This window comes from Lampris incognitus, chromosome 5 (assembly GCF_029633865.1).
Source record: "Lampris incognitus isolate fLamInc1 chromosome 5, fLamInc1.hap2, whole genome shotgun sequence".
NCBI classification, from domain to species: domain Eukaryota; kingdom Metazoa; phylum Chordata; class Actinopteri; order Lampriformes; family Lampridae; genus Lampris; species Lampris incognitus.
Window position 1 is genome coordinate 70451537 of NC_079215.1, and position 18109 is coordinate 70469645.

General features: G+C 42.6%; 2 non-coding genes and 3 pseudogenes across 2 annotated transcripts; all 5 read left to right on the forward strand.

Moving 5' to 3' along the window:
- Positions 1 to 242: 242 nt before the first annotated feature.
- On the forward strand, positions 243 to 419 carry LOC130113552 (small nucleolar RNA U3; annotated as a pseudogene).
- A 2699-nt stretch (positions 420 to 3118) lies between these two features.
- LOC130113525 (small nucleolar RNA U3) lies at positions 3119 to 3330 on the forward strand. Its single transcript, XR_008810314.1, has one exon. It is a non-coding gene; the product is annotated as a small nucleolar RNA U3 (small nucleolar RNA).
- Positions 3331 to 5260: 1930 nt separating this feature from the next.
- On the forward strand, positions 5261 to 5472 carry LOC130113521 (small nucleolar RNA U3). The gene has a single exon (XR_008810310.1). It is a non-coding gene; the product is annotated as a small nucleolar RNA U3 (small nucleolar RNA).
- Positions 5473 to 16894: 11422 nt separating this feature from the next.
- On the forward strand, positions 16895 to 17076 carry LOC130113550 (small nucleolar RNA U3; annotated as a pseudogene).
- Positions 17077 to 17488: 412 nt separating this feature from the next.
- LOC130113557 (small nucleolar RNA U3) lies at positions 17489 to 17658 on the forward strand (annotated as a pseudogene).
- The last annotated feature ends 451 nt before the right edge of the window (positions 17659 to 18109 follow it).

Consider the following 18109-nt stretch of genomic DNA (forward strand, 5'->3'; position numbering starts at 1 on the left):
AAAAAATGAAAGATGCCCAATCATCTGAAATGCAGATAAGTGGTTTTTAGCCATTTTTAGAAAAATGCATATTTATGCATAATTTTAATTTTCTGGGATTTTTCCTTTACTCTCTGAGACAATACCTACCACCTCCAAAAAGAATTAGGATCATAAATGCTTTAGTTTTCGGTCCCGCTATCTACACTAACACACACACACACACACACACACACACACACACACACACACACACACACACACACATTATGAAAATATATGAGTAGAAATTGATTCCCGCCAGCCACGATTCTGGGCTGTTGTGAATCTTCCTGAGCGCAAAGCGGGTACAGGGAAGTTGTTTAATGACACACTCTGCTTTTATGACCGTTGAGTGCTCCTTTATGGGAGCTTCGAGGAAGGAGTGCTTTCTGAGGGGTTGAAAGGGGGGGAAAAATCCAGAAATCCACCAGTTTTATCCAGACCTAAACCTTAGTCCTAATCCTTACCCTAAAAACATTAAATCGCAATAGCAGACAACTTCAAAAAAAAGAGAAGCTTATATTACTCTAAACCCCACCAATAACTTTTCAAGCTTAAAGCAGGGTAAACTAATCAAGATGGAAGACAATGGGAGGTGAATTGTAAAGAAGAAACATCCAAATTTAACGTATCCTTAATCCATCAAAGTCTATCCACATCCCTAACCCTAATTCTGGGGGTATCTCCAAGCCAGCACTGGCGGAGGCACTCTGGTGACACGTGCTGACCCGGGCATTCAACCCTTAACTTTCACTCCGAGAAGGTCAGTATTATCCATCAGAAATGCCATTGCCATGGTTCGCTTGCGTACTGCGAAGAGTTGGTCTCTATTGCTGTGGTGTTCTTTGTGGGATTGTCTGCCTGAGCAGATAAAATCTTACCCTAACAAAAACCCTACCCCAACCCAAAGGTGTGGAAAGATCCGGCAATTAATTTTAACCATATCTCACTCTGAGAAGCTCAAGACTTGCCATAATTAAAGCCATTGCGGTGGTTAAGTTGGCTACTGCGAAGTTGGTCTCTGTTGCTGTGGTATTGCCTGCCTGAGCAGATAAATCCCGTACCCTAACCCAACCGAATCATGTAGAAGGAGGCATCCGTTAATTTTATCCAAAACTATCACTCTGAGAATTACCGTGGTTAGCTTGGCTACCGTGAAGACTTGGTCTCTATTGCTGTGGTATTCTCTGTAGGATTGTTTTTCAGAGCAGATAAAACCTTACCTTACCCCAACCCTAATCGGAAGAAATGGAGCCAGCCATTAAGTTTATCCAAAGCTGATCCTACTTTCAAATCAAAGCAACTTTATTTGTATAGCCCAATATTACAGATTTGCCTCAGTGGGCTTAATAGCAACACAACATCGTGTCCCTAGACCCTCTCATTGGATAAGGAACTCCCTAGAAAAACTCCTTTAACAGGGAGATAAAATAAGAAGAAATCTCAGGGGGAGCAACGGAGGAGGGATCTCTTTCCCAAGACGGACAGCGTGCAATGGATGTTGTGCTCACGCAATTTAAATAATACAACATTGAAAGAGGATAACAGAATTATAATGGACATGCAATTTATGAAGAACGTGATGTGCCATTTCAGGAATCATTTTTGTAGTTCTTAACTTGAGAAATGTGTTTCTAAAATGAGTCCTGCTACCCACGATGATGAGCTATCCAAAACATTCACTCCGAGAAGCTTGGTACTTTCCATGAGTAATGCCATTGCCGTAGTTAGCTTGGCTACTACGAAGAGTTAGTCTCTGTTGCTATTGTATTTCTGCAGGATTGTCCGACTGAACAGACAAAACTCTTACCATAAGTGAAACATGTAGAAAGTGCCGTCCATTAATGTTATCTAAAACTTTAACTCCGAGAAGCTTGGTACTTTCGATCAGGAATGCCATTGCCGTAGTTAGCTTGGCTACTACGAAGTGTTGGTCTCTGTTGCTGTGGTATTCTCTGTGCGATTGTCTGCCTGAGCTGATAAAACCCTTGCATCTAAGCGAAATATGTAGAAAGAGCTGTCCAGTAATTTTATCTAAAACGTATAATCTGAGAAGCTTGGTACTTCCCATCAGAAATGCCATTGCCGTGGTTAGCTTGACTACGACGAACAGTCTGTTGCTGTTGTATTTCTGCGGGATTGTACGACTGAACAGATAAAACCCTTACCATAAGTGAAACATGTAGAAAGAGCCGTCCATTAGTTATCTAAAACTTTCACTCCGAGAAGCTTGGTACTTTCCATCAGGAATGCCATTGCCGTAGTTAGCTTGGCTACTACAAAGAGTTAGTCTCTGTTGCTGTGGTGTTCTCTGTGCAGTTGACTGCCTGACCTGATAAAACCCTTACACCAAGCGAAACATGTTGAAAGAGCCATCTATTAATTTTATCCAAAACTTTCACTTCAAGAAGTTTGGTACTTTCCGTCAGTAATGCCATTGCCGTAGTTAGTTTGGCTACTGCTAAGAGTTAGTCTCTGTTGCTGAGGTATTCTGTGTGGGATTGTCTGCCTGAGTAGATAAAAACCTTGCCCTCTCCCAAACGAAACATGTAGAAAGATCGATCCGTTAGTTTTATCTGTAACTATCTATGTTCAGAAATGCTACTGCGAAGAGGTAGTCACTGTTGCTGTGGTATTGTCAGTATGGCTTGATTGCCTGAGCAGATAAAACTTAGTCAAACTCATCCCTAACCCAAAGATGTAGAAAGGGCAATCTGTTAATTTTATCCAAACCTTTCAGTTGGAAAAGCTCAGTACTTTCCATCAGAAATGACTTTGTCATGGATAGCTTGGCTACTGCTAAGAGTTATTCTCTGTTGTGGTATTTTTTTGTGGGATTGTCTGAATGAGCAGATAAGCCCAAACCTTACCTCAAGTGAAACATTTAGAAAGCGCTCTGTTCATTTTATGCAAAACTTTTACTCTGAAAAGCTCAGTACTTTCCATCAGAAATACCATTGCCGTGGTTAGTTTGGCTACTGCGACGAGTTGGTGTCTTGCTGTGGTATTCTCTGTAGGATTGTGTGCCAGAGCAGATGAAACCCTTGCCCCAACCCTAACCGAAAGATATAGAGCCATCCGTTACGTTTAGCCAAACCTAATCCTACTTTCGGAGATAAGTTCTTTAGTTTTTAACGTGAGAAATGTTTTCTAAAGTGAGTCCCGCCATCCACGATGATGAGCTGGCGTGCTTCTTCCTGAGCGCTAAGCGGGTACAGAGAAGTTGTTTAATCACAAGCTCTGTGCTTTAGATGACGTTCAATGTTCCTTTTATGGGAGCATCAAGAGAAGGGGCATGTTCTGAGTGGTAAAAAGTGCAGAAATTCATCAATTTGATCTAAACCTTAGTCTTAACTCTTAAAACATTAAATTGCAGAAAAGTTCAACTTAAAAAAAACAAACAAAACAAATATACAAAAAACACTTGTATTGTTACAAACCCCACCAACAACTTTTCAAGTTTAAAGCGGGATAAAGTAATCAAGATATAAGACAATGGGAGATCAGCTGTAACGAATAAACACCCAAATTGCCCCTAGACTTAACCAATCAAACACTATCCATATCCCTAATCCTGGGGGTAGTTCTAATCCAGCACTTGGGCATTGGCGGAGGTGCTCAGTTGACATGTGTTGGCTCTGGCATTCAACCCTAACCATAAAGTTAACCTAGTATTTTCAGTCTGAAATGCCGATGCCGTGGTTAGCTTGGCTACTGCGAAGAGTTGGTCTCTTGCTGTGGGGTTTTCTGTGGGATTTGCTGCCTGAGCAGGTAAAATCTCTACCCTAATACAAACCCTAACCCAACCCAAACGTATTGAAAGAGCTGTCTGTTAATTTTATCCAAATTTTGCATACCGAGAAGCTCTGTACTTCCCATCAGAAATGCTATTGTTAGCTTGGCAACCTCCAAGACAGTCTCTGTTGCTATGGTATTATTTGTGGGATTAATTCTTAGCAGGAGCCAAGCTAACCACGGCAATGGTATTTCTGGTGGAAGATACTGAGTGTTTCGGAGCTTATGGTTCGGATATAATTAGCGGCTGGCTCTTTCTACATCTTTTTGTAAGGGTTTGGATAGGTTTAGTATAAGGGTTTTATCTGCTTAGGCAAACAGTCTCTGTTGCTGTTGTATTTCTGCGGGATTGTCCGCCTGAACAGATAAAACCCTTACCATAAGTGAAACCTGTAGAAAGAGGCGTCCGTTAATTTTAGCTAAAACTTACTCCGAGAGGTTTGGTACTTTCCATCAGAAATGCCATTGCCGTGGTTAGGCTTGGCTACTGTGAAGACTTAGTCTCTGTTGCTGTGGTAATCTATGTGCGATTGTCTGCCTGAGCTGATAAAACCCTTACGCTAACCAAACCGAAACATTGTAGAAAGAGCATACGTTAATAAGATCCAAAACTGTCACTCCCATTCCCATGGTGAGCTTAGCTACTGAGAAGATTTAGTCTCTGTTGCTGTGAGATTGTTTGCCTGAGCAGAAAAAACCCAAACCCTACCTCAACCAAAACTTGAAGAAAGTCATCAGTTAATTTGATGCAAAATGGTGACTACGAGAAACTAGGTACTTCATTTCAGAATTGTCATTGCTGTGTTTAGCTTGGCTACCGCGAAGTGTTAGTCTGTTGTTGTGCTATTGTGTGTAGAAATGTCTGCCTGAGCAGGTAAAACCCTTACTCTATCCCAACCGAAACATGTAGAAAGAGCAATCCGTTAGTTTTATCTGAAACTATCTATGTTCAGAAATGCTACTGCGAAGAGGTAGTCGTTGTTGCTGTGGTATTGTTTGCTTGAGCAGATAAAACTCTAAGCCTAACTCATCCCTAACTGAAAGATGTAGAAAGAGCAATCTGTTAATTTTATCCAAACCTTTCAGTTGGAAAAGCTCAGTACTTTCCATCAGAAATGACTTTGTCATGGATAGCTTGGCTACTGCTAAGTTATTCTCTGTTGTGGTATTTTTTTTGTGGGATTGTCTGACTGAGCAGATAAGCCCAAACCTTACCTCAAGTGAAACATGTAGAAAGCTTTCTCCGTTCATTTTATGCAGAACTTTTACTCTGAAAAGCTCAGTACTTTCCATCAGAAATACCATTGCCGTGGTTAGTTTGGCTACTGCGACGAGTTGGTGTCTTGCTGTGGTATTCTCTGTAGGATTGTGTGCCAGAGCAGATGAAACCCTTGCCCCAACCCTAACCGAAAGATATAGAGCCATCCGTTATGTTTAGCCAAACCTAATCCTACTTTCGGGGATAAGTTCTTTAGTTTTTAACGTGAGAAATGTTTTCTAAAGTGAGTCCCGCCACCCACGATGATGAGCTGGGGTGCTTCTTCCTGAGCGCTAAGCGGGTACAGAGAAGTTGTTTAATCACAAGCTCTGTGCTTTAGATGACGTTCAATGTTCCTTTTATGGGAGCACCAAGAGAAGGGGCATGTTCTGAGTGGTAAAAAGTGCAGAAATTCATCAATTTGATCTAAACCTTAGTCTTAACTCTTAAAACATTAAATTGCAATTGCAAAAAGTTCAATTCAAAAAAAAAAAACAAACATACAAATGTAGCCCGTGGAATTAGATACCACACAGGACACAATTACTTCCGGGGTTCTTGTAGCTTTAATTTTATTGTTTGAACCTTCGAATGCAGATCGTTTTACTGAGTGCATACATTCCTGTGTCGTTCGAGCAAACGGCTCATAAATGTTCACAGATGTGGCAAGTTTAACAGAAAAGATTTTTTAAAAAAAAGGGAAATAATAAATACAAAATACGGTGCAAAATACGGCAGTGGACTATGTACGTTAAACAGGGTTTAACAAAGACATGTGGAACTTCCTGAAGATCGCGCAACTTCTCACTCTGTCAGTTACCTTTAAACAGAATTAAAATGCATATAAAACCTTTACATCCCAAATACAATGGCATGGTGTGGCTTTATTCACACCAACATTACCTTGTCATGCCTGCAATGGCGAACAGCGGTCGACGGCTCGCGCCCAAAATCACCGAACATCAACTCCAGTAGCGTCTAAATCAAACCATCTTGTCAAATTACCGACATACAATATTGTTTGGAATAATGTTAGATATATTTCACAAGATATTTACCCTTACTTACTACGGAGTCAGAGCCTCGTCACACCGCAATCTTCAGGCGCTCCACACAAGAAAAAAAGAGAATACCCAAGATGCACTTGGATAGCTTGCACGGAGTTACAATAAAAGTCCGCCACTGCCACTTACTGGTCAAAACATGCAATGACAACCAAAACTATAAAAATACACTCACAATCTGCTTCACAATTTAAATACATCAAATGACATTTTACATGGCTTGACAGTGTAACAATTACATATATTAACAGTTAAACTATACTAAATTTAAGTGGAAAATCATTTAACAGATTTACCACCCGGCTACATACTCCCCTGCAAATATAGTCAACGTCCTCGGTGACTACGAAACATGAACTGACTCAAATACTCCCTGCAAGGCCTTTTCAAAGAGAGCAGCACCCAGGCTTGTCAAAACCTTAGAGACCATGTCTGTGCTGACTGAGACTGCATTACAGGCTGACTTTGGCAGATGAAATGGGTTTGAATGAGATCCAGCCATTTCCCGCTTGCTTTTCCTAATGGCAGGTTTAGGTGCATAGGTTCTACGTCCTGCTCCACCAGCATCCTCTGTTAGTGCGGGCCTGTCCCTGTTTTCAATAATGGGCAAATCACTGTCGCTAACGTCTGGATGCACATCATTAACACATTCTGTTTCTGTGCCACAATTTCTCATATCTGAATAACCTTCCTCAGGTCCTTCACCGTCACTCTCATCTGTGGGTGCTGTCACAGGTAAACTAACACTTTCTGCTGCAAGAAGCAGGTTAGGTACTTGCACAAGCCGGCGAGGGATGACTTCCTCAACAATAACAAAATCAGCCTCAGGTGACTCAGGCTCATCCTCAGCTACAGGCTGTGTATTGGTCTGTAACCTAGTACTAGTTCTTGGTTTGGGAACTGGTTTCGCACAAGGTCGCAACTCTGACCTATGAACTCTTTTAATGGGACCTCCCTCAAAAGGTTCAACAGTGTGTGTGGTACCCTGGATGTCAACTACCTTGTAGACTGTTGAGGTCCATGTGTCCTGAATCTTATGTCTACCTGGGGGTCTGTGACGTAGGAAAACCAACTGACCAATGTCCACAGGAGGACAATACACCTTCTCATTTTGCAGTGAGATCCTCTCAGCTGCCTTCTGCTCTGAGTACTCTCTGGCTCTCTCATGTGCCTGTCGGAGTCTCTCCTGATGAACAGACAACCAATCCTGTTTCCTGTCTGACACACACTCACGCCCTAATAAATCATCTACTGGGAGATGTGGCTGTACCCCGAAAAGCAAATAATAAGGCGAGTACCCTGTGGTGGAATGAGGAGTGACATTATAGGCATATACTACTTCAGACAGATGCTCTGGCCAACGCTTTTTTTTCTCTGGTGGGAGTGTCCTTAACAAGTCATGGAGTGTGCAATTGTATCTTTCACACTGACCGTTTCCCTGTGGCCTGTAGGGAGTTGTCCGTGTCTTTTTAACCCCATAGAGTTTGCACAGCTCTGCTATAATTTCACTCTCGAAATTTCGACCTTGGTCTGAGTGCAGTCTCTCTGGGACCCCATATTTCATGAACCACTCCCTGAGCAAAACTTTAGCTGTAGTGTCAGCCTTCTGGTCTTCAGGTAGCATACGCTTGTGTGAACTTTGTAAACACATCGGTCACAACAAGGACATTTTCACGGCCATCTGAAGCTGCCTCCAACACTGTAAAATCAACAGCCACCACTTCTAGAGGTCGGGAGGCCAGGAATGCCTGAACTGGAGCATGGATTTTTGGCTGAGGCATCTTGGTCAAAATGCACCGCTCGCAGTTTTTAACCCAGCTTTCAACATCCTCGCATAGCCCTACCCAAAAACACCTCCCTCTTAGCAAGTTTACAGTGCGCTCTATGCCCTGATGTCCCATGTTATGTACATTTTCTAGAACTTGGTCCCTCAAACAACTAGGCACGAGTAACTGCCACACTTCTCCATGACGTGGGTCTGTGATAACCCTGTACAACAACCCTTCTCGTTGTTGTATGCATCTCCACTGTTTCAACAATCTTTTCACTTGACTAGACAGGGCTGCTCTCTCTCTGGGACATGGCCTCCTCCCCCGATCCCAAAATGCCCTAAACTCTTTTAGGGTGGGGTCACCGGCCTGAAAACCTACCAGCTCCTCTCTGGTATAACCTGGCAGTGTGGGGGTGTTGCCCTGTTTAGTACCTGTCTCACCAGACCTCAACTCCCCAGCACGGATCTGTCTCACTTTGTAACACTCCAGACCTCTAGAGACAAGACCAGGATCCAGAACTGTTCCTCGCTCAATCAGGTTACACACAGTGATACAGTCGTCAAAATCCGAGTCAGGGTCTGTTTCAGGCTCCCCTGCAAACTCCTGCCTAGAGAGAGCATCTGCGGCAGCATTACTGCAACCAGGACGGTACTTAACCTCGAAATCAAAAACGGACAGTTGCGCTACCCACCTCTGCTCTATAGCACCTAACTTGGCTGTCTTGAGGTGGCAGAGGGGATTGTTATCAGTCAGGACAACAAACTTTGAACCAAGCAAGTAACCCCTGAATTTTTCAGCAACTGCCAATTTTAAGGCAAGCAACTCCAACTTCATGCTACTATAATTTCGGTCATTCTTCTCAGCCTGGCGTAGTCTGCGGCTAGCATATGCTAGGACACGTCTGGTGTCACCTTGCTGCTGACACAATACAGCGCCTAATCCATGCTGACTAGCATCTGTCTCAACTACAAATGGTTGTGTGAAATCGGCAAAACCCAAAATGGGAGCAGAGGTAAGTTTTTCCTTTAACTGCTCAAAGGAAGAGTCACACTCTGGTGTCCACATATTACAAAACTGGTGACCTACTTTCCCTGTTTTTTTCACACCTGAACATTTGTTGACTAGGTCATGCAGTGGCCCGGCAATCTGTGAGAAGCCTCGAATGAATCTCCTGTAGTAACTACAGAAACCCAAGAACGACTGCAGCTCTTTGGCAGTGGTTGGGACCTTCCGGTTCTTAACAGCAGAGACCTTGGAGGGGTCAGTTCCTATACCTTCTGCTGACACCTGATGACCCAAAAACTTTACTGACTGTTGTAGAAAAGCACACTTCTGCAACTTCACCTTAAGGCCCGTCTCTGCCAGTCTCTTAAACACAGTCTCAAGTCTCTCCAAATGCTGCTCAAATGTCTCTGAAAAAACCAAGATGTCATCTAGGTAGACCAGGAGTATCTGAAAAATGAGATCATTCATAGTAACTTGCATAAGTCTCTGAAATGTAGCTGGACCGTTACAAACACCAAAAGGCATTCTCACGTACTCATACAGACCAAACGGTGTAGTAAATGCAGTCTTAGTCCGATCTCTCTCATGCATAGCTACCTGGTGGTATCCGCTCGCCAGATCTATGGTCGAAAAGAACTTTGCCCCTCTCAGCGCATCAAAACTCTCATCAATTCTCGGGAGCGGGAATGCATCACGTCTTGTCTTTGAGTTGAGTTTCCTGTAATCAACACATAGCCTCAGACTACCATCTGCCTTTCTCACTAGTACTATGGGCGAAGCATAAGCACTAGAGCTTTCTTGAATGACCCCTTTTTTAAGCAGCTTGCCAATATGTTCCCTGTCTTCACTGTACTGTGTGGGTGGGATTCGTCTGTATGGCTGTGTTACAGGTATGTCATCTGTCAGATGGATCTCATGTTGTACTTTGTCAGTGTGGCCTAGATCTTCATCTTCTGTTGCAAACACAAAAGAGTACTTCTCCACTAACAAAGTCAGCTGTGCTTGCTGTTCTGGGGTACCACAAAAATTGAGCTTGCCGAGAATTTCCTGCACATCTCTCGGTGTTTCGGGGTGTTCACTGATACTTGTTCAGTGTCTGCTGAGATTCTCTGGAACTGTACCTCACAAAGCTCATCACTTTTCACACAGTCTACCTGAGTCAGTGGCCCTAGCCAGATATCTTCATCAGACATGTTCATGACTCGGACTGGAAAAATGTGATTGCCCGATGAAACCAAAGTAGGCACAACAACCAAACCTCCAGGAACGGGGACACCCACAGACTCCAGCAACAAAAAAGAACCATCCTCACTCAGTCCTGAGTCCCCTAGCTATAACTGTAGCAGCAGATGAAGCAGGTATATGGACTACATCCTTACCAGCTACCCTAGCGAAAGGGAGTCTGTCTGTTGCATGTACTGCATGAAGATGATTAAAAGCCTCTCTCCAGTTTGAGTCAAACCTCTCCTGCAGTGTGGTGTCAAACTCAGTGTGTACTAGCTCTCTGCATTTTTTGACAATGTTCATCCCTATTAGACCTGGAACAGAGGAAGAGTGTTCAGAATCTTTAACTATCAGAAAACCTCGCTCTGGGATAGTCAGACCCATGGCTTCTACATCAAGCTCCACATAGCCCATATAGGGTATGTCTAATCCATTAGCTGCAGTGATCTTTAACCACTCAAATGCCGGGTGAATGTCTTCACCTTTCACTGACAGGTGTTCCCTGAGAAAACTCTCAGAAATTGTACTGACCTGGCTACCGGTGTCAAGTAAGCAGGACACTAACACCTCGTAGTTTCACCTCAACAGTTTTACATTCTCCGACTGCACGCTCTAAGATCCTGCTTCTGTCTGGAGTCTCTTTTGGTGAGCCAGCTTCCTCCCCTCGAGTTGTGTGGCTCATGACAACTAAGGGTGCGAGTTTTCCTGCACTACATAAGAACTAGGTGTTGCGTCCCCTTGACCCCCTCTGGCCTGTGAGCATTTTCTTGCAATGTGACCTATGCCTCTACACTTGAAACGGATAGGCTGACCATCTGGTGTGAACTTTGGCGGGGGTCTAGGTCGTGGCTTGGGCTCTAGGAATGTCTGTTGAGTGCTGCGCTTACTCAGTTCACCTACAGCAAAGGCTAGATCAGCAAGTGTTTTGCCTAACTCTGCTAGCTGTTTTTCTTGATGGGCTACTGCTCTCCGAACATCATTTAATGCAATACCTTGGTCATTGTTTGTTTTAATAATAGAGCACTGGGTTTCCGGAACCTCTGATGTAACTTGGTTGCTCTTTATGACCCTGGGACGATGAGACCTGCTGTCGTCCATCTCCCACAGGAGGGCCTCGTTCCTCGCATCTAGAAGACTGCTCTCTGGTTTGTCCCTAACCATTTTCCTGAGTTCACGCCTGAGTGCTGCTTCTCTTAAACCCTCAATAAACCGGTCTCTGAGCACAGTTTTCTCATTAGGTATTACATCTGTGGACTGTTTCACTACAGAGCTCAAAATCTGGGATAGTGCATGGGAGTAGTCACGGAGGTCTTCTCCATCAGTCTGGTTACGGTTGTAAAAGGTCTGCAAAAGCTGTGTGGAACTGCGCTTTTCCCCAAATGCATTGCTCAGGTAAGAGTATAAATCACTGGGCCCCACTGACTGACCCCTCATGCATAGTCGCACCTCTTCCAATGCAGGGCCATTCAATAGAGATAGTATATAGTCACATTGTTCTTCTGTTGTTTGCTCTCTGTATCTTAAAACCCTTTCAACCTCTTCAATAAACTCTTCGACAGATCTCCTGTCTGTACCACACTCCCCACTAAATGCTTGGATCTGGCGTTCTCTTGGAACGTAGATGTATGAACGTGTGGGTGCACTGTTATCACTTGCTCTCTGAGCCCTTGCTTCACCATTTAACCTGGTGAGCTCATCTCGCAGTCTGGCAAGCTCTTGCATGGTGGTCTGCCTTTCTTTTGTAGCACCTTCACCTATACCCGTTATGCCACCTGAGGTGTGGCCATTATCATTACGTGAACTCCCTTCATCACCAGAATCACTAGACATAATGCTATATTAATCTTTACTCAGTCCAGTATAAATGAGGATATTTAGTTCAAAACCTGGTTCAAGGATACTACAAGGACAGTCTTTAACTTGGAGCCTTGCTGAATCTTGGTCTTTGTAGCTGAAGTTGGCGCTGGAGTCCTCTGCGCTGGTACGGCTGAGTCGTGTGACACAGGAAGCACCAGAACCTCGTAGAGCCCCTCACGTCGTCTCTTGCTGGTCACCACCTCCACAGCAGGATGGCTTCAGACTCAACACCAACGGACGTCACCAGCAATCTTCACCACTGCCGTATTTTCTTTTTTTTTTTTAAGTAAAAATAAGCCACTCTGTTGCCAATTTAAAAAAAAAATGTTTTAGCTACACCCCACTCCTGGTACCAAAATTATGTAGCCCGTGGAATTGGACACCACACAGGACACAATTACTTCCGGGGTTCTTGTAGCTTTAATTTTATTGTTTGAACCTTCGAATGCAGATCGTTTTACTGAGTGCATACATTCCTGTCTTTCGAGCAAACAGCTCATAAATGTTCACAGATGTGGCAAGTTTAACAGAAAAGATTTTTTTAAAAAAAAAGGGAAATGATAAATACAAAATACGGTGCAAAATACGGCAGTGGACTATACGTTAAACAGGGTTTAACAAAGACATGTGGAACTTCCTGAAGATCGCGCAACTTCTCACTCTGTCAGTTACCTTTAAACGGAATTAAAATGCATATAAAACCTTTACATCCCAAATACAATGGCATGGTGTGGCTTTATTCACACCAACATTACCTTGTAATGCCTGCAATGGCGAACAGCGGTCGACGGCTCGCGCCCAAAATCACCGAACATCAACTCCAGTAGCGTCTAAATCAAACCATCTTGTCAAATTACCGACATACAATATTGTTTGGAATAATGTTACAGGTATATTTCACAAGATATTTACCCTTACTTACTACGGAGTCAGAGCCTCGTCACACCGCAATCTTCAGGCGCTCCACACAAGAAAAAAAGAAGGAATACCCAAGATGCACTTGGATAACTTGCACGGAGTTACAATAAAAGTCCGCCACTGCCACTTACTGGTCAAAACATGCAATGACAACCAAAACTATAAAAATACACTCACAATCTGCTTCACAATTTAAATACATCAAATGACATTTTACATGGCTTGACAGTGTAACAATTACATATATTAACAGTTAAACTATACTAAATTTAAGTGGAAAATCATTTAACATATTTAACAGATTTACCACCCGGCTACACAAAAAACACTTGTATTGTTCCAAACCCCACCAACAACTTTTCAAGTTTAAAACGGGATAAAGTAATCAAGATATAAGACAATGGGAGATCAGTTGTAACGAATAAACACCCAAATTGCCCCTAGACTTAACCAATAAAACCCTATCCATATCCCTAACCCTAATCCTGGGGGTATTTCTAATCCAGCACTTGGGCATTGGCGGTGGTGCTCAGTTGACATGTGTTGGCTCTGGCATTCAACCCTAACCATAAAGTTAACCTAGTATTTTCAGTCTGAAATGCCATTGCTGTGGTTAGCTTGGCTACCGCGAAGAGTTGGTCTCTCTTGCTGTGGGGTTTTCTGTGGGATTTGCTGCCTTAGCAGGTAAAACCTTTACCCTAGTACAAACCCTAACCCAACCCAAACGTGTTGAAAGAGCCGTCTGTTAATTTTATCCAAATTTTGCATACCGAGAAGCTCTGTACTTCCCATCAGAAATGCTATTGTTAGCTTGGCAATCTCCAAGACAGTCTCTGTTGCTATGGTATTATTTGTGGGATTAATTCTTAGCAGGAGCCAAGCTAACCACAGCAATGGTATTTCTGGTGGAAGATACTGAGTGTTTCGGAGCTTTTGGTTCGGATATAATTAGTGGCTGGCTCTTATTACATCTTTTTGTAAGGGTTGGGATAGGTTTAGTATAAGGGTTTTATCTGCTTAGGCAGACAGTCGCTGTTGTATTTCTGCGGGATTGTCTGCCTGAACAGATAAAACCCTTACCATAAGTGAAACCTGTAGAAAGAGGCGTCCATTAATGTTAACCAAAACTGTCACTCCGAGAAGCTTGGTACTTTCCATCAGAAATGCCATTGCGGTGGTTAGCTTGGCTACTGTGAAGAGTTAGTCTCTGTTGCTGTGGTATTCTCTGTGCGATTGTCTGCCTGAGCTGATAAAACCCTTGCATCTAAGCGAAACATGTAGGAAGAGCCGTCCATTAATGTTTTGCAAAACTTTCACTCCGAGATGTTTGGTACTTTCCATCAGGAATGCTATTGCTGTAGTTAGCTTGGCTACTACGAGTTTTTCTCTGTTGCTGTGGTATTTTCTGTGCGATTGACTGCCTGAGCTGATAAAACCCTTACAATTAAGCGAAACATGTAGACAGAGCCGTCGATTAATTTTATCTAAAACGTATACTCTGAGAGGTTTGGTACTTTGCATCAGAAATGCCATTGTCGTTATTAGCTTGGCTACGACGAAGAGTCTTTTGGTGTTGTATTTCTGCGGGATTGTCCGACTGAACAGATAAAACCCTTACCATAAGTGAAACATGTAGAAAGAGCCGTCCATTAATGTCATCTAAAACTTTCACTCTGAGAAGCTTGGTACTTTCCATCAGGAATGCCATTGCCGTAGTTAGTTTGGCTACTGCGAAGAGTTAGACTCTGTTGCTGAGGTATTCTGTGTGGGATTGTCTGCCTGAGTAGATAAAAACCTTGCCCTATCCTCACAGAAACATGTAGAAAGAACGATCCGTTAGTTTTATCTGAAACTATCTATGTTCAGAAATGCTACTGCGAAGAGGTAGTCACTGTTGCTGTGGTATTGTCAGTATGGATTGTTTGCCTGAGCAGATAAAACTCTTAGCCAAACTCATCCCTAACCGAAAGATGTAGAATGAGCAATCTGTTAATTTTATCCAAACGTTTCAGTTGGAAAAGCTCAGTACTTTCCATCAGAAATGACTTTGACATGGATAGCTTGGCTACTGCTAAGAATATTCTCTGTTGTGGTATTTTTTTGTGCGATTGTCTGCCTGAGCTGATTAAACCCTTACAACTAAGCGAAACATGTATACAGAACCGTCAATTAATTTTATCCAAAGCTTTTACTCCGAGAAGCTTCGTACTTTCCATCAGAAATGCCATGGCCGTGGTTGGCTTGGCTACTGCGGAGAGTTAGACTCTGTTGCTGTTGTATTCTCTGCCATTGTCTGCCTGAGCTGATAAAACCCTTACAACTAAGACAAACCTGTAGAAAGAGCCGTCCATTAATTTTAGCTAAAACTTACTCTGAGAGGTTTGGTACGTTCCATTAGAAATGCCATTGCCGTGGTTAGGCTTGGCTACTGTGAAGACTTAGTCTCTGTTGCTGTGGTAATCTATGTGCAATTGTCTGCCTGAGCTGATAAAACCCTTACCCAATCCCAAACCCTACCTCAACCAAAACATGAAGAAAGTCATCAGTTAATTTGATGCAAAATGGTGACTACGAGAAACTAGGTGCTTTTTTTTCAGAATTGTCATTGCTGTGTTTAGCTTGGCTACCGCGAAGTGTTAGTCTCTGTTGTTGTGCTATTGTGTGTGGGATTGTCTGCCTGAGCAGGTAAAACCCTTACCCTATCCCAACCGAAACATGTAGAAAGAGCAATCCGTTAGTTTTATCTGAAACTATCTATGTTCAGAAATGCTACTGCGAAGAGGTAGTTGCTGTTGCTGTGGTATTGTTTGCCAGAGCAGATAAAACTCTTAGCCAAACTCATCCCTAACCGAAAGATGTAGAAAGAGCAATCTGTTAATTTTATCCAAACCTTACGGTTGGAAAAGCTCTGTACTTCCCATCAGAAATGCTATTGTTAGCTTGGCAACCTCCAAGACCGTCTCTGTTACTATGGTATTATTTGTGGGATTAATTCTTAGCAGGAGCCAAGCTAACCACAGCAATGTTATTTCTGGTGGAAGATACTGAGTGTTTCGGAGCTGTTGGTTCGGATATAATTAGCAGCTGGCTCTTTCTACATTTTGTAAGGGTTGGGATAGGTTTACTATAAGGGTTTTATCTGCTTAGGCAGACAGTCTCTGTTGCTGTTGTTTTTCTGCGGGATTGTCTGCCTGAGCAGGTAAAAACCTTACCCTCTCCCAACCGAAACATGTAGAAAGAGCAATCTGTTAGTTTTATCTGAAACTATCTATGTTCAGAAATGCTTCTGCGAAGAGGAAGTTGCTGTGGTATTGTTTGCCTGAGCAGATAAAAATCTTAGCCAAACTCATCCCTAACCGAAAGAGCAATCTGTTAATTTTATCCAAACCTTTCAGTTGGAAAAGCTCAGTACTTTCCATCAGAAATGACTGTCATGGATAGCTTGGCTACTGCGAAGTTATTCTCTGGTGTGGTATTTTTTTGTGGGATTGTTTGACTGAGCAGATAAAACCCTTACGCTTAGCGAAATATGTAGAAAGAGCCGTCCAGTAATTTTATCCAAAACTTTCACTCCGAGAAGCTTGGTACTTTCCATCAGAAATGCCATTGCCGTGGTTAGCTTGGCTACTGCGAAGAGTTAGTCTCTGTTGCTGTTGTATTCTCCGTGCGATTGTCTGCCTGAGCTGATAAAAAAATTAGGATCATAAGTGCATTTTTGCAAAAATGCATTTATTTTGCATAATGCCAAACATTTCTAAGTCCCAGATTTTTTTTTTACATAGGTGAAAAAATGAAAGATGCTCAGAATCCTCTGAAATGCAGATAAAAGTGGTTTTTAGCCATTTTTAGAAAAATGCTTAATTTTAATTTTCTGTGATTTTTCCTTTACTCTCTGAGACGATACCTACCACCTCCAAAAAGAATTAGGATCATAAATGCTTTAGTTTCCGGTCCCGCTATCTACACTAACTAACAGACATATGCGCACATTACGAAAACCTATTAGTAGAAAGTGATTCCCGCCAGCCACGATAATGGGCTGTCATGAATCTTCCTGAGCGCAAAGTGGGTACAGGGAAGTTGTTTAATGACAAACTATGCTTTTATGACCGTTGAGTGCTCCTTTATGGGAGCTTCAAGGAAGGAGCACATTTTGAGGGGTTAAAAAGGGGGGGAAATCCAGAAATCCACCAGTTTTATCCAGACCTAAACCTTAGTCCTAATCCTTACCCTAAAAACATTAAATTGCAATAGCAGACAACTTTAAAAAAAAAAGAATAAAAAAAGCTTATATTACTCTAAACCCCACCAACAACTTTTCAAGCTTAAAGCAGGGTAAACTAATCAAGATGGAAGACAATGGGAGGTGAATTGTAAGGAAGAAACATCCAAATTTACCGTATCCTTAATCCATCAATCTCTATCCACATCTCTAACCCTAATTCTGGGGGTATCTCCAAGCCAGCACTCTGGTGACACGCGCTGACCCGGGCATTCAACCCTAAACTTTCACTCTGAGAAGGTCAGTATTATCCATCAGAAATACCATTGCCGTGGTTCGCTTGCCTATTGCGAAGAGTTAGTCTCTGTTGCTGTGCTGTTCTAGAGAAATGTGTTTCTAAAGTGAGTCCTGCTACCCACGATGATGAGCTCTGATGCTTCTCCCTGAGCATAAAGCAGGTACAGAGAAGTGGCTTAATCACAAGTTCTGTGCTTTTGTGGAAAGAAGCATGCTCTGAGTGGCAAAATGCAGAGAGCCATCAATTAATTTTATTTAAACCTAACCCTAAAAACAAACTTCCATAGCAGTGAACTTAAAAAAAAAATCATTTATAATGCTCCAACCCCCACCATCAATTTTTCAAGTTTAAACGGGGTAAACCAATCAAGATACAAGACAGTGGGAGATAAATTGTAGAGAAGAAAAATCATCCAAATTGAACCTACCATTAACCCATCAACCTCTCTCCATAACCCTAATCCTGAGGGTTTCTCCAAGCCGGCGCTTAGACACTGTCCACCTGAGCAGATAAAACTTTACCCAAACCCTACCTAAACCGAAACATGTAGAAAGAACCATCTGTTAATTTGATCCAAAACTTTGACTACGAGAAGCTTGGTATTCTCCTTCAGAAATGACATTGCTGTGGTTAGTTTGGCTCCTGCTAAGAATTAATTCCACAAAGAATACCATA